General features: G+C 37.8%; 1 long non-coding RNA gene and 1 other non-coding gene across 3 annotated transcripts; both read right to left on the minus strand.

Annotated features, from left to right (window-relative positions):
• Positions 1 to 881: 881 nt before the first annotated feature.
• LOC103698322 lies at positions 882 to 22,296 on the minus strand. Of its 2 annotated transcripts, XR_005510092.1 has the most exons (7): positions 22,202 to 22,296; positions 19,336 to 19,563; positions 16,591 to 16,818; positions 13,847 to 14,074; positions 11,113 to 11,340; positions 8,370 to 8,597; positions 882 to 5,851 (listed from the first exon to the last, which is right to left on the minus strand). It is a non-coding gene; the product is annotated as an uncharacterized LOC103698322 (long non-coding RNA). The 2 variants fall into 2 exon arrangements; XR_005510091.1 differs by lacking the exon at positions 11,113 to 11,340 and having other exon boundaries at positions 22,202 to 22,295.
• On the minus strand, positions 2,408 to 2,539 carry LOC120109010. The gene has a single exon (XR_005510093.1). It is a non-coding gene; the product is annotated as a small nucleolar RNA snoR137 (small nucleolar RNA).
• Positions 22,297 to 24,050: the final 1,754 nt, after the last annotated feature.

A 24,050-nucleotide genomic window follows, 5' to 3' on the forward strand; every position in this document is an offset into this window, starting at 1 on the left:
TTGATACTTGCCTATGCATGCATACATACACTATAAAAACAAAAGTATAGTTTATTGTCTATAGAAGGGGCGGTCTAGTAGAAAAATGTAAGTCATATGCATGTATATGTGCATTACATTTAAAATAAAAATTCTTTATAGTATCATAGTTGATGAATTAGACTAGGCAAATTTCATTCGTTAAATTCTAGGCATAATCAAGAAATAAAATACATATTCTTAAATGATCAGAAATGCCTATATAAAATAAATACGAATAGAGAGATAACCGATAAATCAAATGAAGTATATACAATGCATGATATGTATATATGAAGTATGTATTCCATAAACATTGTTCTTAGGGTTTAATTTCAATGTATTGTAGTAAACCAATGGTGTAAATCTTTTTTTTTTGGCCCCTTCTCAATTTTCTTCTGATAGGGGACTGGGCATATGGAACAGTTAGGATGGACTAAAATAGTCATTAACAAGAATATAAAAGTAGAGAATAAAAAATGTGTCCTTGTCCATCCCAATTTTGGGAGATAATAGGTGTCCATGCTCATCTTGCGTACCATTTTCTTCCTGGAATGATATGGTGCCGTCAAAATATGCTGGTACCATCGGAACATGTTGGTAGCATCGGAAAGTGCCAATACTGTTGGAACATGCTGGTACAATTGGAACATGCGAATACCGTTGGAACGTGCCGATACTGTCTGGACTCCTTGGTCCAAACATAATTTTGAGAAAACTTATCGAAGATATAAGCTTAGGATATGAAGCAACTAGTCTCCTAGAAACACCAAAGGGAAGCTACACAACGGGAAAATGAGTTGGAATGGTTGAAATCAAGGGAAGAAGAGACTCCTTTCTTGTTCAAACCTGAAGTGAAAGGATTTTTTTTTTTTTTTGAAGATAGAGGAGGACCCATCAGGCTTCTATTCAAAGTAGTGATGTGGTTGAAATTCAAATATTCAGAAAGGCTCATTGGAGTTGTCCTTCTAGGCTCATAAAAAAAGCTGTCCACATTTATAAGCTGCAATATTTCTTCCCAATCCAAACCAATTTGCATGTGAATTCCCTAAGTGAGAAGGGGCGGGGTGTGAGGGGAAAAGATTGATTTATGATAAGTTTAAAATTCTGCACACATATCTGGGAGAATGACTGATTTAGAGAGTATTACTATTTAGATTGTTTCTCAATTATGGTATGCATGCAAATCTAGGATATGTGAGAAATATTTTGGTATGAAGATAATCACTTGTGTGGACCCTATTTTGTTATATATAATGAGTTCCGGATTCCGGCGAGAAGAGAGGCTGATGAAGCTTGGAACAGGGCACCTGGGAGCTAGAGAAAGAAGGGGGGTTTGGGGGGTGGCGGAGCTCGGCTACGGCGACACGATGGCAACCGGAGGTGAGGAAGAAAAGATGAGGGAGCTCGGTGGTGTTCCATTGCAAGGGATGAGAGGTATTTGAATGATTTCAAAATGCTTTAAATTCGGTCGGCAAAAGGATAAGGCCGACCGTCGATTTTTGCCAGCCCGATTGCTGTGGCCTTATCCAACAGCCGGAGGATCGGGCAGAGGAAATTTTTTTGGTTTTTTTTCGATTGGAGTTGATGGGCATTGCCGGCTTCAATTCGGAACGGGCCAATTGGATCGATTCTCGCACATACATATTACCACCCTTCAATTCTATATTATTATTAGTTCTTAAAAGCTAGCATGGCCATGAATGCAGAGGATATCACTAGGGTGCAAATAGATCAGACCGGATCAGAATATGAGTGGCCTCGACCCAATTCAATTTTTTGTTTGGGTCCTAAAGCTCGGGACCAATTCAAGAGTTGAAGACCAACTGATCGATTGACGTGCATGTGCTTGTAATAAATAGGGTCACAAGGAGGAGGGTTTTAATGCCAATTCCCAACCAATTCCTTACATGCCTTCGTTTAAAATTATAAATATTTAATAGGCTTTTATGATGAATTAGGCTCATTAAATAGCCAAAAACAGCTGTTTCATTATCACACAGCAAATGCATGATGAAAAGTAGCCGTGACTACATAACCACAATTCTTCTATGAGTGTAATAGATTGACGTTTGATAATCTCAAGTGGCTATATGGTTCTCATCCAAGTGTAATAGACTGGGCGACATCCCCAAAAAACAGGAGCCATGTTGATTTCATGGGGCATGTTGAGGTGCCGAGACAATGAGGTCACAATGGTAAACAGCCAGGTTACTGAAAATATAGCTAATGAAACCAAAAGCATGTACCATGATAGAATACACATCATCTAGCTAAAACTAACTCATGCATGCAACAGCGGACACAAGGTACTTAAATTGCATGAAATCTTCAAAGTGCTTTCCGCCTAAAGTTTAAACAGCCAGCATATGTATGCTTCTTTAATTTGACATTTACCAGGAGACAGGTAACACAATGCAACAATAAAAAGCACCATGCTGTTTAATACTGGCCATGTTAAATGTATGCTTCTCACTGAGAAATGACCCAATGGAGGCCACTCATCCGGTAGGGAAGCAACTTCAAAAACATAAGAAGCGAATGAAGAATGTGATGAACTACAAGACATTCTTTAATTGTAGGGCCTATAAGCAAGAGTCTAAAAGTTGTTAAACATACAATGGTGAAGACTTAAAAATAAGACATTATGCTACTTAAATTGCTTTTCAAGTTACCATAAAACAGACGTGCATATAGAAGCAAGGTGGGAAACAGCATGCATCTAGTGATGATTAGTTTAATCAAGAAACAAAAGAGAAAGTGCATGTCTGTCCCATGGCCAGTCCCAAATAGTAATGGCAGCAATGTTGCTCCTCAAGGAGCTGGAATATGAGACCGTCATCCAGTGGAGGAACTTCCTGAAAGGATTGAACTTTCAAGAAGAACCATCAACACCCAAGGACTTTCTATGTGACGTTTACTTAGGAATTTACAAACATGATTGATTTGCTCCAACAAGTTAAGGAGATTTTCACCCAGAAAATCTCCTTCTGTCACAGCTGACACTAGCCATTCCTTGTGGCAAGAAGCAGTTCGATTAAAAATGAAACAACATGTCTACACTATTCTTAGTTTAAATTTAAAAAACAAAACCAAAAGAATAGAGGTGCATGTATGTCTCATGGCCAGTCCTGAAAGGTAATGGCACCAATGCTGCACCTCCAGGCCATAGAATATGGGACTGCCATCAGGTGGAGGAACTTCCTAGAAAGATTGCACTTCAAGAAGAACCATCAACACCCAAGAACTTTCTATATGACGTTTACTTAGGAATTTACAAAAACATGATTGGTTTGCTCCAACAAGTTAAGAAGAGTTTCACCCAGAAAAACCTCCTTCGTCACACTTAACACTAGCCACCCACTCCTTGTAGCAAGAAGCAGCTGGGTAAAAAATGAAACACATCTACTCTATGCGTAGTTTAAATAAAAAAATAAAAGAAAAGAGATGTATGTATGTCACATGGCCAGTCCCGAAAGGTAATGGCAGCGATGCTGCTTCTCCAGGCGATGGAATATGAGACCATCATCAGGTGGAGGAACTTCCTCAAAAGATTGAACTTTCTAGAAGAACCATCAACACCTAAGAACTTTATATATGACGTTTGCTTAGGAATTTACAAAAACATGATTGGTTTGCTCCAACAAGTTAAGAAGATTTTCACCCAGAAAAATCTTCTTCGTCACACTTAACACTAGCCACCCACTCCTTGTAGTGGGAAGTGGTTGGGTAAAAACATATAACACATCTACTCTATGCTTAGTTTTAATAAAAATATAATAGAATAGATATGTATGTATGTCTCATGGCCAGTCCCGAAAGGTAATGGCAGCGATGCTGCTTCCCCAGGCGATGGAATATGAGACTGCCATCAGGTGGAGGAACTTTCTGAAAGGATTGAACTTTCTAGAAGAACCATCAACACCCAAAGGACTTTCTATGGGAGGTTTACTTATGAATTTACAAACATGATAGGTTTGCTCCAAAAAGTTAAGAAGATTTTCACCTAGAAAAATCTCCTTCGTCACGCTTAACACTAGCAACCCACTCATTGTAGCAAGAAGCAACTAGGAAAAAAATGAATCATCTACTCCATGCTCAGTTTAAATTTGAAAAAAAGAATAGAGGTGTATGTATGTCTCATGGCCAGTCCCGAAAGGTAATGGCAGCGATGCTGCTTCACCAGGCGATGGAATATGAGACTGCCATCAGGTGGAGGAACTTTCTGAAAGGATTGAACTTTCTAGAAGAACCATCAACACCCAAAAGACTTTCTATGTGACGTTTACTTAGGAATTTACAAACATGATTGGTTTGCTCCAAAAAGTTCAGAAGATTTTCACCCAGAAAAATCTCCTTCGTCACGCTTAACACTAGCCACCCACACATTGTAGCAAGAAGCAACTAGGTAAAAAATGAATCATCTACTCCATGCTTAGTTTAAATATAAAAAAAAAAGAATAGAGGTGTATGTATGTCTCATGGCCAGTCCCGAAAGGTAATGGCAGCGATGCTGCTTCTCCAGGCGATGGAATATGAGACTGCCATCAGGTGGAGGAACTTTCTGAAAGGTTGAACTTTCTAGAAGAACCATCAACACCCAAAGACTTTCTATGTGATGTTTACTTAGGAATTTACAAACATGATTGGTTTGCTCCAACAAGTTAAGGAGATTATCACCCACAAAAATCTCCTTCGTCACACCTAACACTAGCCACTCCTTGTAGTAACAAGCAGTTGGGTAGAAAACAACATGTCTTCTCTGATTCTTAGTTTAAATAAAAACCAAAAGAATAAAGGAATATGCATGTCTCATGTTCAATTCCAAAAGGTAACAGCAACAACATTGCTTCCTCAGGCAATAGAATATGAGACTGTTTCTAGGTCGAAGTACTTCCTTAAAGTATTGCACTTTCAAAAGAAACATTAACATCCAAAGACTTTCTTTGTGACATTCACTTACAATATACAAAACATGATGGGTTCGCTCCAACAAGTTACAGAGATTTTCACTCAGAAAAAAATCTCTCTATCATCATCAAATGGATCAAAACTCTCTTGCAAATGGAGAAAGCAAAAAAGATGTGATACCAAAAAAAACTTCTCTGATGTTTCGATGGACATAATAGATGATTTAGCAATACAAGCTACAAACATTCAAAATCTCAGACAGCAAAATAATAAATAAGGTGAACATATCAGCTCAAAAATTCAATAATTTCATCAAATCACAGAAGCCAATAGAAAATTGTATTGTGTGGAAAAAACACATGGTAGCATGCTTAAAGCAATTACGAACAATCATATCTATCAAAAAATCAAAAAGTTCCGTTACCAATTGTGCAGTAGCATTGTGCACCAGCTAACATCTGGTGATTGGTACAGATATCATAACCGACATAATCAAATAAGTATTAGTGCTCGGTCTTGGCTCGCCACCAAAACTGAAGTATCAACTATCAGATCTAACTATCAGATCTAACTATCAGATCTAGTGGGTGCTACTGATCAACGGATGCGTTAAAAGATGACAAAGCATTGCTATGATAATTTTTTTGGTAACTAGAAAAAAAATACAAGCGGAGTTTTATAATAAAAGAGATACCTTCAAAGAACATATAGACACCATCCTTTCTGCGCCATGGCCTCCGCTGCGTTACAATGACAGCAGGCATGACCTTCTTTTCTTTTTGAGGTCAGGCTTACCCTTTTTGACAGGGGCCATCACCGTATCCCCATCACCATATCCCAACACAAGCAGTGGGAAACCGGTTGAGACGGCCCTTCATACCCAGCGACATCTGGAACTTATTTCCGGCAGAACCTCCTCGTCCTATGTATTGCAACAAATGATAAATCGGTGAGACAATGCTAACTCAATTCTAAAATATAATCTACACCAAAAACAACCAATATACTAATTCTTGAATATAACAAAAATAAATACAAAGGACAAAAAAAGCCTTTTTTGTTTGAAAACGGAAGTAGAAATGCCAGATTATAGATTTTCCTGCAAAGAATCATAAAAAACGAGAGCCATAAATCAATAGACACCTAAACGGTCTTAATAATCACTTGTCTCTCACAAGCATCTAAATAACATGGTAAAATCTTAAAAAATATCTGCTAATAAAAAACAAATAAGAAGGTGTGGAGTCAAGACTTTTCACTGCGTATCTAGCTGAAACTGATAAAACAATTAGGAGAGATCTAATAAAGCGTAAGCTTTCCAGGAGGAAAAAACGGAAGACCAAAACTTGAATGAAAAAATGAAATCCAATTGGTTTGATGAAGGAATCAAGCCTTACAATCGCCCTAAAATCGGACGCATTCATCCAGCAAAGATTAAACTTGCAAGGCTTCTACATCGGTCTCTTTTGTTTTCCCTAAAGCAAACAACAAAGACAAGAAGGCGCTCATCTGAAGACACCCAGAAAAACCTCCTTTTAACACTAGCCGCCCACTCCTTGCAGCAAGAAGCAGCTAGGTAAAAAATGAAACACATCTACTCTATGCTTGGTTTAAATAAAAAAATAAAAGAAAAGAGGTGTATGTATGTCTCATGGCCAGTCCCGAAAGGTAATGGCAGCGATGCTGCTTCTCCAGGCGATGGAATATGAGATCATCATCAGGTGGAGGAACTTCCTGAAATGATTGAACTTTCTAGAAGAACCATCAACACCCAAAGGACTTTCTATGTGATGTTTACTTAGGAATTTACAAACATGATTGGTTTGCTCCAACAAGTTAAGAAGATTTTCACCCAGAAAAATCTCCTTCGTCACACTTAACACTAGCCACCCACTCCCTGTAGTGGGAAGTGGTTGGGTAAAAACATGAAACACAACTACTCTATGCTTAGTTTTAATAAAAATATAAAAGAATAGAGATGTATGTATGTCTCATGGCCAGTCCCGAAAGGTAATGGCAGCGATGCTGCTTCTCCAGGCGATGGAATATGAGACTGCCATCAGGTGGAGGAACTTCCCGAAAGGTTTGAACTTTCTAGAAGAACCATCAACACCCAAAGGACTTTCTATGTGACGTTTACTTAGGAATTTACAAACATGATTGGTTTGCTCCAAAAAGTTAAGAAGATTTTCACCCAGAAAAATCTCCTTCGTCACGCTTAACACTAGCCACCCACACATTGTAGCAAGAAGCAACTACGTAAAAAATGAATCATCTACTCCATGCTTAGTTTAAATAAAAAAACAAGAATAGAGGTGTATGTATGTCTCATGGCCAGTCCCGAAAGGTAATGGCAGATGCTGCTTCTCCAGGCGATGGAATATGAGACTGCCATCAGGTGGAGGAACTTTCTGAAAGGTTGAACTTTCTAGAAGAACCATCAACACCCAAAGACTTTCTATGTGATGTTTACTTAGGAATTTACAAACATGATTGGTTTGCTCCAATAAGTTAAGGAGATTATCACCCAGAAAAATCTCCTTCGTCACACCTAACACTAGCCACTCCTTGTAGCAACAGGCAGTAGGGTAGAAAACAACATGTCTTCTCTGATTCTTAGTTTAAATAAAAAAACAAAAGAATAAAGGAATATGCATGTCTCATGTTCAATTCCAAAAGGTAACAGCAACAACATTGCTTCCCCAGGCAATAAAATATGAGATTGTTTCTAGGTCGAAGTACTTCCTTAAAGTATTGTACTTTCAAAAGAAACATTAACATCCAAAGACTTTCTTTGTGACATTCACTTACAATATACAAAACATGATGGGTTCGCTCCAACAAGTTACAGAGATTTTCACTCAGAAAAAAATCTCTCTATCATCATCAAATGGATCAAAACTCTCTTGCAAATGGAGAAAGCAAAAAAGATGTGATACCAAAAAAAACTTCTCTGATGTTTCGATGGACATAATAGATGATTTAGCAATACAAGCTACAAGCATTCAAAATCTCAGACAGCAAAATAATAAATAAGGTGATCATATCAGCTCAAAAATTCAATAATTTCGTCAAATCACAGAAGCCAATAGAAAATTGTATTGTGTGGAAAAAACACATGGTAGCATGCTTAAAGCAATTACAAACAATCATATCTATCAAAAAATCAAAAAGTTCCGTTACCAATTGTGCAGTAGCATTGTGCACCATCTAACATCTGGTGATTGGTACAGATATCATAACCGACATAATCAAAGAAGTATTAGTGCTCGGTCTTGGCTCGCCACCAAAACTGAAGTATCAACTATCAGATCTAACTATCAGAACCAGTGGGTGCTACTGATCAACGGATGCGTTAAAAGATGACAAAGCATTGCTATGATAATTTTTTTGGTAACTAGAAAAAAAATACAAGCGGAGTTTTATAATAAAAGAGATACCTTCAAAGAACATATAGACACCATCCTTTCTGTGCCATGGCCTCCGCTGCGTTACAATGACAACAGGCATGACCTTCTTTTCTTTTTGAGGTCAGGCTTACCCTTTTTGACAGGGGCCATCACTGTATCCCCATCACCATATCCCAACACAAGCAGTGGGAAACCGGTTGAGACGGCCCTTCATACCCAGCGACATCTGGAACTTATTTCCGGCAGAACCTCCTCGTCCTATGTATTGCACCAAATGATAAATCGGTGAGACAATGCTAACTCAATTCTAAAATATAATCTACACCAAAAACAACCAATATACTAATTCTTGAATATAACAAAAATAAATACAAAGGACAAAAAAAGCCTTTTTTGTTTGAAAACGGAAGTAGAAATGCCAGATTATAGATTTTCCTGCAAAGAATCATAAAAAATGAGCCATAAATCAATAGACACCTAAACGGTCTTAATAATCACTTGTCTCTCACAAGCATCTAAATAACATGGTAAAATCTTAAAAAATATCTGCTAATAAAAAACAAATAAGAAGGTGTGGAGTCAAGACTTTTCACTACGTATCTAGCAGAAACTGATAAAAAAATTAGGAGAGATCTAATAAAGCGTAAGATTTCCAGGAGGAAAAAACGGAAGACCAAAACTTGAATGAAAAAATGAAATCCAATTGGTTTGATGAAGGAATCAAGCCTTACAATCGCCCTAAAATCGGAAGCATTCATCCAGCAAAGATTAAACTTGCAAGGCTTCTACATCGGTCTCTTTAGTTTTCCCTAAAGCAAACAACAAAGACAAGAAGGCGCTCATCTGAAGACACCCAGAAAAACCTCCTTTTAACACTAGCCGCCCACTCCTTGCAGCAAGAAGCAGTTAGGTAAAAAATGAAACACATCTACTCTATGCTTGGTTTAAATAAAAAAATAAAAGAAAAGAGGTGTATATATGTCTCATGGCCAGTCCCGAAAGGTAATGGCAGCGATGCTGCTTCTCCAGGCGATGGAATATGAGACCATTATCAGGTGGAGGAACTTCCTGAAATGATTGAACTTTCTAGAAGAACCATCAACACCCAAAGGACTTTCTATGTGATGTTTACTTAAGAATTTACAAACATGATTGGTTTGCTCCAACAAGTTAAGAAGATTTTCACCCAGAAAAATCTTCTTCGTCACACTTAACACTAGCCACCCACTCCCTGTAGTGGGAAGTGGTTGGGTAAAAACATGAAACACAACTACTCTATGCTTAGTTTTAATAAAAATATAAAAGAATAGAGATGTATGTATGTCTCATGGCCAGTCCCGAAAGGTAATGGCAGCGATGCTGCTTCCCCAGGCGATGGAATATGAGACTGCCATCAGGTGGAGGAACTTCCCGAAAGGTTTGAACTTTCTAGAAGAACCATCAACACCCAAAGGACTTTCTATGTGACGTTTACTTAGGAATTTACAAACATGATTGGTTTGCTCCAAAAAGTTAAGAAGATTTTCACACAGAAAAATCTCCTTCGTCACGCTTAACACTAGCCACCCACACATTGTAGCAAGAAGCAACTACGTAAAAAATGAATCATCTACTCCATGCTTAGTTTAAATAAAAAAACAAGAACAGAGGTGTATGTATGTCTCATGGCCAGTCCCGAAAGGTAATGGCAGATGCTGCTTCTCCAGGCGATGGAATATGAGACTGCCATCAGGTGGAGGAACTTTCTGAAAGGTTGAACTTTCTAGAAGAACCATTAACACCCAAAGACTTTCTATGTGATGCTTACTTAGGAATTTACAAACATGATTGGTTTGCTCCAATAAGTTAAGGAGATTATCACCCAGAAAAATCTCCTTCGTCACACCTAACACTAGCCACTCCTTGTAGCAACAGGCAGTTGGGTAGAAAACAACATGTCTTCTCTGATTCTTAGTTTAAATAAAAAAACAAAAGAATAAAGGAATATGCATGTCTCATGTTCAATTCCAAAAGGTAACAGCAACAACATTGCTTCCTCAGGCAATAGAATATGAGACTGTTTCTAGGTCGAAGTACTTTCTTAAAGTATTGTACTTTCAAAAGAAACATTAACATCCAAAGACTTTCTTTGTGACATTCACTTACAATATACAAAACATGATCGGTTCGCTCCAACAAGTTACAGAGATTTTCACTCAGAAAAAAATCTCTCTATCATCATCAAATGGATCAAAACTCTCTTGCAAATGGAGAAAGCAAAAAAGATGTGATACCAAAAAAAACTTCTCTGATGTTTCGATAGACATAATAGATGATTTAGCAATACAAGCTACAAGCATTCAAAATCTCAGACAGCAAAATAATAAATAAGGTGATCATATCAGCTCAAAAATTCAATAATTTTGTCAAATCACAGAAGCCAATAGAAAATTGTATTGTGTGGAAAAAACACATGGTAGCATGCTTAAAGCAATTACAAATAATCATATCTATCAAAAAATCAAAAAGTTCCGTTACCAATTGTGCAGTAGCATTGTGCACCAGCTAACATCTGGTGATTGGTACAGATATCATAACCGACATAATCAAAGAAGTATTAGTGCTCGGTCTTGGCTCGCCACCAAAACTGAAGTATCAACTATCAGATCTAACTATCAGATCCAGTGGGTGCTACTGATCAACGGATGTGTTAAAAGATGACAAAGCATTGCTATGATAATTTTTTTGGTAACTAAAAAAAAATACAAGCGGAGTTTTATAATAAAAGAGATACCTTCAAAGAACATATAGACATCATCCTTTCTGCGCCATGGCCTCCGCTGCGTTACAATGACAGCATGCATGATCTTCTTTTCTTTTTGAGGTCAGGCTTACCCTTTTTGACAGGGGCCATCACTGTGTCCCCATCACCATATCCCAACACAAGCAGTGGGAAACCGGTTGAGACGGCCCTTCATACCGAGCGACATCTGGAACTTATTTCCGGCAGGACCTCCTCGTCCTATGTATTGCACCAAATGATAAATCGGTGAGACAATGCTAACTCAATTCTAAAATATAATCTACACCAAAAACAACCAATATACTAATTCTTGAATATAACAAAAATAAATACAAAGGACAAAAAAAGCCTTTTTTGTTTGAAAACGGAAGTAGAAATGCCAGATTATAGATTTTCCTGCAAAGAATCATAAAAAACGAGAGCCATAAATCAATAGACACCTAAACGGTCTTAATAATCACTTGTCTCTCACAAGCATCTAAATAACATGGTAAAATCTTCAAAAATATCTGCTAATAAAAAACAAATAAGAAGGTGTGGAGTCAAGACTTTTCACTGCGTATCTAGCAGAAACTGATAAAAAAATTAGGAGAGATCTAATAAAGCGTAAGCTTTCCAGGAGGAAAAAACGGAAGACCAAAACTTGAATGAAAAAATGAAATCCAATTGGTTTGATGAAGGAATCAAGCCTTACAATCGCCCTAAAATCGGACGCATTCATCCAGCAAAGATTAAACTTGCAAGGCTTCTACATCGGTCTCTTTTGTTTTCCCTAAAGCAAACAACAAAGACAAGAAGGCGCTCATCTAAAGACACCCAGAAAAACCTCCTTTTAACACTAGCCGCCCACTCCTTGCAGCAAGAAGCAGCTAGGTAAAAAATGAAACACATCTACTCTATGCTTGGTTTAAATAAAAAAATAAAAGAAAAGAGGTGTATGTATGTCTCATGGCCAGTCCCGAAAGGTAATGGCAGCGATGCTGCTTCTCCAGGCGATGGAATATGAGACCATCATCAGGTGGAGGAACTTCCTGAAATGATTGAACTTTCTAGAAGAACCATCAACACCCAAAGGACTTTCTATGTGATGTTTACTTAGGAATTTACAAACATGATTGGTTTGCTCCAACAAGTTAAGAAGATTTTCACCCAGAAAAATCTCCTTCGTCACACTTAACACTAGCCACCCACTCCCTGTAGTGGGAAGTGGTTGGGTAAAAACATGAAACACAACTACTCTATGCTTAGTTTTAATAAAAATATAAAAGAATAGAGATGTATGTATGTCTCATGGCCAGTCCCGAAAGGTAATGGCAGCGATGCTGCTTCTCCAGGCGATGGAATATGAGACTGCCATCAGGTGGAGGAACTTCCCGAAAGGTTTGAACTTTCTAGAAGAACCATCAACACCCAAAGGACTTTCTATGTGACGTTTACTTAGGAATTTACAAACATGATTGGTTTGCTCCAAAAAGTTAAGAAGATTTTCACCCAGAAAAATCTCCTTCGTCACGCTTAACACTAGCCACCCACACATTGTAGCAAGAAGCAACTACGTAAAAAATGAATCATCTACTCCATGCTTAGTTTAAATAAAAAAACAAGAATAGAGGTGTATGTATGTCTCATGGCCAGTCCCGAAAGGTAATGGCAGCGATGCTGCTTCTCCAGGCGATGGAATATGAGACTGCCATCAGGTGGAGGAACTTTCTGAAAGGTTGAACTTTCTAGAAGAACCATTAACACCCAAAGACTTTCTATGTGATGTTTACTTAGGAATTTACAAACATGATTGGTTTGCTCCAATAAGTCAAGGAGATTATCACCCAGAAAAATCTCCTTCGTCACACCTAACACTAGCCACTCCTTGTAGCAACAGGCAGTTGGGTAGAAAACTACATGTCTTCTCTGATTCTTAGTTTAAATAAAAAAACAAAAGAATAAAGGAATATGCATGTCTCATGTTCAATTCCAAAAGGTAACAGCAACAACATTGCTTCCTCAGGCAATAGAATATGAGACTGTTTCTAGGTCGAAGTACTTCCTTAAAGTATTGTACTTTCAAAAGAAACATTAACATCCAAAGACTTTCTTTGTGACATTCACTTACAATATACAAAACATGATGGGTTCGCTCCAACAAGTTACAGAGATTTTCACTCAGAAAAAAATCTCTCTATCATCATCAAATGGATCAAAACTCTCTTGCAAATGGAGAAAGCAAAAAAGATGTGATACCAAAAAAAACTTCTCTGATGTTTCGATGGACATAATAGATGATTTAGCAATACAAGCTACAAGCATTCAAAATCTCAGACAGCAAAATAATAAATAAGGTGATCATATCAGCTCAAAAATTCAATAATTTCGTCAAATCACAGAAGCCAATAGAAAATTGTATTGTGTGGAAAAAAAACATGGTAGCATGCTTAAAGCAATTACAAACAATCATATCTATCAAAAAATCAAAAAGTTCCGTTACCAATTGTGCAGTAGCATTGTGCACCAGCTAACATCTGGTGATTTGTACGGATATCATAACCGACATAATCAAAGAAGTATTAGTGCTAAGTCTTGGCTCGCCACCAAAACTGAAGTATCAACTATCAGATCCAGTGGGTGCTACTGATCAACGGATGCGTTAAAAGATGACAAAGCATTGCTATGATAATTTTTTTGGTAACTAGAAAAAAATACAAGCGGAGTTTTATAATAAAAGAGATACCTTCAAAGAACATATAGACACCATCCTTTCTGCGCCATGGCCTCCGCTGCGTTACAATGACAGCAGGCATGACCTTCTTTTCTTTTTGAGGTCAGGCTTACCCTTTTTGACAGGGGCCATCACCGTATCCCCATCACCATATCCCAACACAAGCAGTGGGAAACCGGTTGAGACGGCCCTTCATACCCAGCGACATCTGGAACTTATTTCCGGCAGAACCTCCTCGTCCTATGTATTGCACCAAATGATAAATCGGTGAGACAATGCTAACTCAATTCTAAAATATAATCTACACCAAAAACAACCAATATACTAATTCTTGAATATAACAAAAATAAATACAAACGACAAAAAAAACCTTTTTTGTTTGAAAACGGAAGTAAAAATGCCAGATTATAGATTTTCCTGCAAAGAATCATAAAAAACTAGAGCCATAAATCAATGGACACCTAAACGGTCTTAATAATCACTTGTCTCTCACAAGCATCTAAATAACATGGTAAAATCTTAAAAAATATCTGCTAATAAAAAACAAATAAGAAGGTGTAGAGTCAAGACTTTTCACTGCGTATCTAGCAGAAACTGATAAAAAATTAGGAGAGATCTAATAAAGCGTAAGCTTTCCAGGAGGAAAAAACGGAAGACCAAAACTTGAATGAAAAAATGGAATCCAATTGGTTTGATGAAGGAATCAAGCCTTACAATCGCCCTAAAATCGGACGCATTCATCCAGCAAAGATTAAACTTGCAAGGCTTCTACATCGGTCTCTTTTGTTTTCCCTAAAGCAAACAACAAAGACAAGAAGGCGCTCATCTGAAGACACCCAGAAAAACCTCCTTGGTCACACTTAACACTAGCCACCCACTCATTGTAGCAAGAAGCAGCTGGGTAAAAAATGAAACACATCTACTCTATGCTTGGTTTAAATAAAAAAATAAAAGAAAAGAGGTGTATGTATGTCTCATGGCCAGTCCCGAAAGGTAATGGCAGCGATGCTGCTTTTCCAAGCGATGGAATATGAGACCATCATGAGGTGGAGGAACTTCCTGAAAGGATTGAACTTTCTAGAGGAACCATCAACACCCAAAGGACTTTCTATGTAACGTTTACTTAGGAATTTACAAACATGATTGGTTTGCTCCAACAAGTTAAGAAGATTTTCACCCAAAAAAATCTCCTTCGTCACACTTAACACTAGCCACCCACTCCTTGTAGTGGGAAGTGGTTGGGTAAAAACATGAAAAAACAACTACTCTATGCTTAGTTTTAATAAAAATATAAAAGAATAGAGATGTATGTATGTCTCATGGCTAGTCCCGAAAGGTAATGGCAGCGACGCTGCTTCTCCAGGCGATGGAATATGAGACTACCATCAGGTGGAGGAACTTCCGGAAAGGATTGAACTTTCTAGAAGAACCATCAACACCCAAAGGACTTTCTATGTGACGTTTACTTAGGAATTTAAAAACATGATTGGTTTGCTCCAAAAAGTTAAGAAGATTTTCACCCAGAAAAATCTCCTTCGCACGCTTAACACTAACAACCCACACATTGTAGCAAGAAGCAACTAGGTAAATAATGAATCATCTACTCCATGCTTAGTTTAAATAAAAAAAAAGAATAGAGGTGTATGAATGCCTCATGGCCAGTCCCGAAAGGTAATGGCAACGATGCTGCTTCTCCAGGCGATAGAATATGAGACTGCCATCAGGTGGAGGAACTTTCTGAAAGGTTGAACTTTCTAAAAGAACCATCAACACCCAAAGACTTTCTATGTGATGTTTACTTAGGAATTTACAAACATGATTGGTTTGCTCCAACAAGTTAAGGAGATTAACACCCAGAAAAATCTCCATCATCACACCTAACACTAGCCACTCCTTGTTGCTGGGTAGAAAACAACATGCCTTCTCTGATTCTTAGTTTAAATAAAAAACCAAAAGAATAAAGGAATATGCATGTCTCATGTTCAATTCCAAAAGGTAACAGCAACAACATTGCTTCCTCAGGTAATAAAACATGAGACTGTTTCTAGGTCGAAGTACTTCCTTAAAGTATTGCACTTTCAAAAGAAACATTAACATCCAAAGACATTCTTTGTGACATTCACTTACAATAAACAAAACATGATGGGTTCGCTCCAACAAGTTACAGAGATTTTCACTCAGAAAAAAATCTCTCTATCATCATCAAATGGATCAAAACTCTCTTGCAAATGGACAAAGCAAAAAAGATGAGATACCAAAAAAAACTTCTCTGATGTTTCGATGGACATAATAGATGATTTAGCAATACAAGCGACAAACATTCAAAATCTCAGACAGCAAAATAATAAATAAGGTGATCATATCAGCCCAAAAATTCAATAATTTCGTCAAATCACAGAAGCCAATAGAAAATTGTATTGTGTGAAAAAAACACATGGTAGCATGCTTAAAGCAATTACAAACAATCATATCTATCAAAAAATCAAAAAGTTCCGTTACCAATTGTGCAGTAGCATTGTGCACCAGCTAACATCTGGTGATTGGTACAGATATCATAACCGACATAATCAAAGAAGTATTAGTGCTCGGTCTTGGCTCGCCACCAAAACTGAAGTATCAACTATCAGACCTAACTATCAGATCCAGTGGGTGCTACTGATCAACGGATGCGTTAAAAGATGACAAAGCATTGCTATGATAATTTTTTTGGTAACTAGAAAAAAAATACAAGCGGAGTTTTATAATAAAAGAGATACCTTCAAAGTACATATAGACACCATCCTTTCTGTGCCATGGCCTCCGCTGCGTTACAATGACAGCAGGCATGACCTTCTTTTCTTTCTGAGGTCAGGCTTACCCTTTTTGACAGGGGCCATCACCGTATCCCCATCACCATATCCCAACACAAGCAGTGGGAAACCGGTTAAGACGGCCCTTCATACCTAGCGACGTCTGGAACTTATTTCCGGCAGAACCTCCTCGTCCTATGTATTGCAACAAATGATAAATCGGTGAGACAATGCTAACTCATTTCTAAAATATAATCTACACCAAAAACAACCAATATACTAATTCTTGAATATAACAAAAATAAATACAAAGGACAAAAAAAGCCTTTTTTTTGTTTGAAAACGGAAGTAGAAATGCGAGATTATAGATTTTCCTGCAAAGAATCATAAAAAACGAGAACCATAAATCAATAGACACCTAAACGGTCTTAATAATCACTTGTCTCTCACAAGCATCTAAATAACATGGTAAAATCTTAAAAAATATCTGCTAATAAAAAACAAATAAGAAGGTGCGGAGTCCAGACTTTTCACTGCGTATCTAGCAGAAACTAATAAAAAAATTAGGAGAGATATAATAAAGCGTAAGCTTTCCAGGAGGAAAAAACGGAAGACCAAAACTTGAATGAAAAAATGGAATCCAATTGGTTTGATGAAGAAATCAAGCCTTACAATTGCCCTAAAATCGGACGCATTCATCCAGCAAAGATTAAACTTGCAAGGCTTCCACATCGGTCTCTTTTGTTTTCCCTAAAGCAAACAACAAAGACAAGAAGGCGCTCATCTGAAGACACCCAGAAAAACCTCCATGGTCACACTTAACACTAGCCACCCACTCCTTGCAGCAAGAAGCAGCTGGGTAAAAAATAAAACACATCTACTCGATGCTTGGTTTAAATAAAAAGATAAAAGAAAAGAGGTGTATGTATGTCTCATGGCCAGTCCCGAAAGGTAATGCCAGCGATGCTGCTTCTCCAGGCGATGGAATATGAGACCATCATCAAGTGGAGGAACTTTCTGAAAGGATTGAACTTTCTAGAAGAACCATCAACACCCAAAGGACTTTCTACGTGATGTTTACTTAGGAATTTACAAACATGATTGGTTTGCTCCAACAAGTTAAGAAGATTTTCACCCAGAAAAATCTCCTTCGTCACACTTAACACTAGCCACCCACTCCTTGTAGTGGGAAGTGGTTGGGTAAAAACATGAAACACAACTACTCTATGCTTAGTTTTAATAAAAATATAAAAGAATAGAGATGTATGTATGTCTCATGGCCAGTCCCGAAAGGTAATGGCTGCGATGCTGCTTCTCCAGGCGATGGAATATGAGACTGCCATCAGGTGAAGGAACTTCCTGAAAAGATTGAACTTTCTAGAAGAACCATAAACACCCAAAGGACTTTCTATGTGACGTTTACTTAGGAATTTACAAACATGATTGGTTTGCTCCATAAAGTTAAGAATATTTTCACCCAGAAAAATCTCCTTCGTCACGCTTAACACTAGCCACCTACACATTGTAGCAAGAAGCAACTAGGTAAAAAACGAATCATCTACTCCATGCTTAGTTTAAATTAAAAAAAAGAATAGAGGTGTATGTATGCCTCATGGCCAGTCTCGAAAGGTAATGGCAACGATGCTGCTTCTCCAGGCGATAGAATATGAGACTGCCATCAGGTGGAGGAACTTTCTGAAAAGTTGAACTTTCTAAAAGAACCATCAACACCCAAAGACTTTCTATGTGACGTTTACTTAGGAATTTACAAACATGATTGGTTTGCTCCAACAAGTTAAGGAGATTATCACCCAGAAAAATCTCCATCGTCACACCTAACACTAGCCACTCCTTGTTGCTGGGGTAGAAAACAACATGTCTTCTCTGATTCTTAGTTTAAATAAAAAACCAAAAGAATAAAGGAATATGCATGTCTCATGTTCAATTCCAAAAGGTAACAGCAACAACATTGCTTCCTCAAGTAATAGAACATGAGACTGTTTCTAGGTCGAAGTACTTCCTTAAAGTATTGCACTTTCAAAAGAAACATTAACATCCAAAGACATTCTTTGTGACATTCACTTACAATAAACAAAACATGATGGGTTCGCTCCAACAAGTTACAGAGATTTTCACTCAGAAAAAAATCTCTCTATCATCATCAAATGGATCAAAACTCTTGCAAATGGAGAAAGCAAAAAAGATGAGATACCAAAAAAACTTCTCTGATGTTTCGATGGACATAATAGATGATTTAGCAATACAAGCTACAAACATTCAAAATCTCAGACAGCAAAATAATAAATAAGGTGATCATATCAGCCCAAAAATTCAATAATTTCGTCAAATCACAGAAGCCAATAGAAAATTGTATTGTGTGGAAAAAACACATGGTAGCATGCTTAAAGCAATTACAAACAATCATATCTATCAAAAAATCAAAAAGTTCCGTTACCAATTGTGCAGTAGCATTGTGCACCAGCTAACATCTGGTGATTGGTACAGATATCATAACCGACATAATCAAAGAAGTATTAGTGCTCGGTCTTGGCTCGGCACCAAAACTGAAGTATCAACTATCAGACCTAACTATCAGATCCAGTGGGTGCTACTGATCAACGGATGCGTTAAAAGATGACAAAGCATTGCTATGATAATTTTTTTGGTAACTAGAAAAAAAATACAAGCGGAGTTTTATAATAAAAGAGATACCTTCAAAGTACATATAGACACCATCCTTTCTGCGACATGGCCTCCGCTGCGTTACAATGACAGCAGGCATGACCTTCTTTTCTTTCTGAGGTCAGGCTTACCCATTTTGACAGGGGCCATCATCGTATCCCCATCACCATATCCCAACACAAGCAGTGGGAAACCGGTTGAGACGGCCCTTCATACCTAGCGACATCTGGAACTTATTTCCGGCAGAACCTCCTCGTCCTATGTATTGCAACAAATGATAAATCGGTGAGACAATGCTAACTCAATTCTAAAATATAATCTACCCAAAAACAACCAATATACTAATTCTTGAATATAACAAAAATAAATACAAAGGACAAAAAAAGCCTTTTTTTTGTTTGAAAACGGAAGTAGAAATGCGAGATTATAGATTTTCCTACAAAGAATCATAAAAAACAAGAACCATAAATCAATAGACACCTAAACGGTCTTAATAATCACTTGTCTCTCACAAGCATCTAAATAACATGGTAAAATCTTTAAAAAAAATGCTAATAAAAAACAAATAAGAAGGCGCGGAGTCAAGACTTTTCACTGCGTATCTAGCAGAAACTGATAAAAAAATCAGGAGAGATCTAATAAAGCGTAAGCTTTCCAGGAGGAAAAAACGGAAGACCAAAACTTAAATGAAAAAATGGAATCCAATTGGTTTGATGAAGGAATCAAGCCTTACAATCGCCCTAAAATCGGACGCATTCATCCAGCAAAGATTAAACTTGCAAGGCTTCTGCATCGATCTCTTATTGTTTTCCCTAAAGCAAACAACAAAGACAAGAAGGCTCTCATCTGAAGACATCTTTGAGCAAAGCAAAAAGGATCTAATGCCATGACCGCGATTCATTTGGCTAGATGAATCGGATCATAAAACCCTAATCAGATCACAAGATGGAAGCAAAGGATATCGAGAAAATCCGGAGGCGGGGGTAGGGAGGGCCAGAAAGCGAGAGAGGCGTTACCTCGCTTCGACATCTTAGAAACGCAGGAGGCGGCAGACGTTTTATATAGCGCTTTCTAGGGTTTCTCGGCTTGCCAGAACCAAATTTACCATTTTGACCTTATTGTGCGGGAACTTTTATGCGAACGTTTATAATGATAATCATTTGGGTATTTGGCTTAAACAAATAGTAACAAAGTCCAAGCTCTTAGAAAGGTCGCCATTGATGATTTGGTGCTTGAGGAGAAAGTGGCCTTTAATTTCTATTCCCTATTGTAGCATCTTCGCTCTGGAGGCTATTGATTTATCACACAAGGCTGGAGAAACTCTGTAATCTGTAATCACTATTAATCTATATATGAATAGGACTTATGATCGAGTATACTAAGACCAAACGAGGGTGTCATGAGAAAGTTTTCTTTCCTTGAGAAGTGGATTGCTTGGATTAATGATTGTTACATGAACCCAATTTTCTCGTATTGATTAATGGCTCTTCCACTAGCACCTTTAAATCATTTATGCGATTGAGATGCCCCTTTCTCCTTTCCTCTTTACCTCTTCATACTGCGCTCTGAAATGTTGAACATGGCTCTTGATCTTGAAATAGATGCTGGACGCTTGTCTAGATATAAAACAAAGAGAGATAGATGTACTTTCAACCATCTACTATTTATCGATGACTGCTTATTGCTATCAAGAGCCAACAATGAGGATTGCTTTACTTTCAAGATAGTTAATTCAGAACTATAGCTTACGATAGCTTATGATCGAAGCCATCAGCTTGTCTTAATACTCAATTCCCTTCATTCCACATATTGACCCCGCAATGCTTCAAAACATTATTGCTCTGCTACATATAAACAACTTGTAATGGATATAGTTTTCCATTTCCTTGAATCAAGATGACCCAAGATGTGGAATCTAATAGGTTGAATGTCTTGAATAATGATTCTAGCACCTTTGAGAGGGATGCCAAGGTAACAACCAACCAGTTCAATCTTTTGAATATGTAAGAGAGAAAGTACGAACAATACATGTATGTTTGCAAAGTTACAAGTAAGAAAAAATTCTATCAATACCTTTTTTTTGTTAATTGTACGTTCATTCATTTTTAATATGTCAGCATATTTAGAATGAAATAAGCATAAGGATATAGTTAAAACAACAAGTGAAGTCACCTCCTATAGTGGATCCAACTAAATAGGGTCTTTGTTCTTACAATTCCCACTTGAAACTCTCCAAACACAGGCATGCATACGTACACACACAAATCAAGCTACAGCAACTACAGTTGCATGTATCAAAAAAAAAAAAAATCATGAATCCCACCCATGTTCAGGACCTATGTGGCATTAGAGCTGTCTTTGTTTTTTTTTTTTCCGACAAACTGGTTAACTAGAAATTGATGTGGAAGATAGCATTTGCAGAAAACTTCTGCCATTCTCTGGTTCTATTTTCACTCTATTTTGAAAGCAACAAATCTTTGCTTCCAAATGCTCTGAAGATTTTGCAAGCAATTCAAAAAAGCAAATGATTTAAGCATACATGCTGTTCAGTTGCTTCATTTTTCTTCTTCGGTTTAAAGAAAGGAAAAGAAAAAACAAAAGCATTATGTGATCGATCCAAGATAATAGCCAACCAAATAATCCTCCATAGATAATGAATGTCTCACAACCCAAAACAAAAAGATTTCAATAAGAAAAACTTCATATAAAACCTAATAAAGAACTTTTAGTTGCAAAGAAAATTTTCAGAGCCTTGCGAACAAAAATCTAGATCAAGTGGCAAAGCTTGCAAACTTTATTAAACCCCGATCGATCGGAAAAAAACAACAGCACAAATTAATATTGCTACTATAAGTTGGATAATTTGGATCGAGACAAGAACAGCAAAAAATCAAACCATTTTGTCCTCCTAAGCGCCGCGGCCTCCCCCTCTGCTCCTCCTGAAGCGCTCGGACTCGCGTACTTCGGCCGAGAAATAGCCAAGGCCCGGGAATATAAAGAGGGCTAGGGTTTGTGAAGATACCGGCAGTGATTACGCACCGTCTGATCCGAGATGAACGGCGGCTGAATCCTCGATCTCCGAGTCTTCTCATTCCCAGACCGGTCTGGACTCTGGACCGACAGACCGGTGTCTCATCATCGATATCAAGTTGAAATTCAACGACGGATTATCGTAACCATTAAAAAAAAAAAATGACTTGTTTCTTACAGCATACCTATCCAACCATATTTGATTGGACAAAAATGCCGGCTTGTTTGAGTGGAGAAGGTCGCCATTGAGGATGGTGGTAGACATAGCTATACTACATGCAAGGGAGGTTACCGCCGCTACCACTGTGTTTTCTTCTGAAATGATTAGAGACATCTGGGGTATCTTCACGCTGTCATAGCGCACCGGTTTGCATTTATTTCTTGGGTATCCCAACCTCCACCCCTTGGTCATCTCAAAGTGAACTTCGACGGCAGCAGGTCGATGAACGGTATGTCTGGAGGCGTTGGATTTGTGATCATGGACCATTTTGGTAGGTTGATAGCAGCGGAAGGGCGGTGCACACTAGGACTTACAGTAGTTGGGGCAGAGTTGCGGGCAGCCTGGGAGGGAATATCTTATGCTGGGCGGATGCTTGGGGCCGAGCAAGTGTACCTATAGGGGAACTCTTCTATGATGATTGATTGGATCCGTGGAGCGGATAGATATGGTGATGGTCATCCATTTATCTGGGAGGCTCCCAGATTAGCTCAGATGATGGGAGTCATTCAGGCAGCACATGTGTTCAGAGAGGCGAACAGGGTAGTAGATTGGGTCGCCTCCTTTATCGTCCAGCATTCTAGTGAATTTTTTTTTGGACGTCTGCATCAGCCGTGCCTCTTCCTTTGTATTCCTTACTTTTTTGTGATCTGGCTGGATGTACTCATGTTAGAGTTACATGAATATGAATAGCCATTTTACCAAAAATAATAATAATAATAATAATAATAATAATGATAATGATAAAGACTTGTTCTGCACATTAGGGATAATTAAGACTCAGTGCTATTCCACATATCATTCATGTGCTTTTGTATGTAAATAATTAAGCAAAAGGGTTGGAATATACTATTTCATTATGTAAACAGTTCCATTGGTACATCTAACATCTTATCCTTCTGCGTGTAAGAATTAGGGTGCATTCAGTTTGCAATCGGAATTGGAAGCGGATTAGATTTTTGTTTTCTTCTTGATTTTTTTCTTACTTCTAGTTCTTATCTTCCTTCTAAGTTTTAATTATTCCTGCTTCTAGTTTGTTTTGCTGCTTCTAGTTCTAATCTATATCGAGCTTTCTTTCGTTTGTTTTTTTTTTTTTTTTGTTTTTTTTTGTTTTTTTTTTGGCTATGCTACCTTGATCTCATGTGGGCTAAGGGTTTCCTAAGGCTCCCTACTTGCATTATCAAGCAAAAATTTATTATAATATCCATAAGGTTGATCAGAAAAGCTCAACATATTACGTGTCGATTGTAATAATTCAGGACTTCATCCAAAATGGCTAGCCAGAAAATATTATTTGGATTTTTTGATTCTGTATAGATATTTAAGATCTACCCAGCGAATAACTGATGTGGGACTAAATACATGCCCGCATGGTTACAAACACTACGATCGGCCGATGGTAAGCCCCAATGAATACGTGATGCAGTGTCCCCCAGTCCACATAGGTTATGGGCTAGGTCCGTTCTAATACCATTTGTAACAATTTAGGATCTTACCT

This window comes from Phoenix dactylifera, unplaced genomic scaffold (assembly GCF_009389715.1).
Source record: "Phoenix dactylifera cultivar Barhee BC4 unplaced genomic scaffold, palm_55x_up_171113_PBpolish2nd_filt_p 001714F, whole genome shotgun sequence".
Taxonomy (NCBI): Eukaryota; Viridiplantae; Streptophyta; class Magnoliopsida; order Arecales; family Arecaceae; genus Phoenix; species Phoenix dactylifera.